The following is a 1,011-nucleotide window of genomic DNA, read 5'->3' as shown; positions in this document are numbered from 1 at the left end:
CCAGCTACACATCCCGATGCATATACGCTCCCTAGCCATCGGTCCTGAGGCTCAAGCTCATACCGAGGCACCATAACAGTACATATATAAAATCCATCCAAAATCCCTGGTATTGCTGCTCAACAAGTAGTTGCCATGACAATACAAATCCACGGGACTTAACTTTTAGTTAATCCCATCCTTATTCCAAGTAGGTGGGTAATGGTATTATTTTAAAAACCAAACCCATCCTTAGTATGCCACCGTCCCATACCGGTGCCTACTTTCCAATCCTCCAGTAGTCAATAATACCAATAAATCAAGTATATATCAACTAAATTCCAACATCCAACATTCAATGTTAGCAGTGATAAAATAAGCATTGATAAACAGGGTCACAACAACAACATATACATGCCAATTTAAGTTGTTCCCTTTAGTCTGATATAAAGACAGAATTAATTAAAACTTCCATTTAACACCTTACAAATGACATACAGATATGTAGGGTATGTATCACAAAATCCTAACCTCCATAGTTGATACTAACTGTGATAATGTAAGCATCAAAACAATATTCACAGTATGTATGTAGACATGCTCAAATTATAGTGTTCCACAAAACCGATCTAGTGTTAAACTCAAATCCTCCTAGTATTTAAGTTCCAACAGTTGTTATTACAGAAGTTAAGATAGCTATCATCTAGACCCATCCTTCCAATAATTTATACTAGCAGTGGTAAGGAAAAACGTGAACCACAGAACCACAATGCATTCACAAACATGCTTAGTCTAGGTTGAACAAGCATACAACACTACTGTAACTACCAGTTTCATAGCAAAACAGATATCATTTTAGTTTGGTTTAATCTTCATTAATCCTGAAATCATTTAAGAGTGCAAAGAGTATGAAGCCTAAGGGAAAGAGTAAGGATAGAATCTTGCCTCAGAAACTTTTGTTCAAAGTTTCAACGTCGTCTTCTTAAAAAATCCCGGCAAGTTCCAAAACCCATTTACTATTCATGGGTACGA

The sequence above is a fragment of the Cornus florida genome, unplaced genomic scaffold (assembly GCF_030987335.1).
Source record: "Cornus florida cultivar Cherokee Brave unplaced genomic scaffold, ASM3098733v1 CherokeeBrave_3.0.0_Hap2_Chr04, whole genome shotgun sequence".
NCBI classification, from domain to species: Eukaryota; Viridiplantae; Streptophyta; class Magnoliopsida; order Cornales; family Cornaceae; genus Cornus; species Cornus florida.
This window is presented reverse-complemented; position numbering follows the sequence as displayed.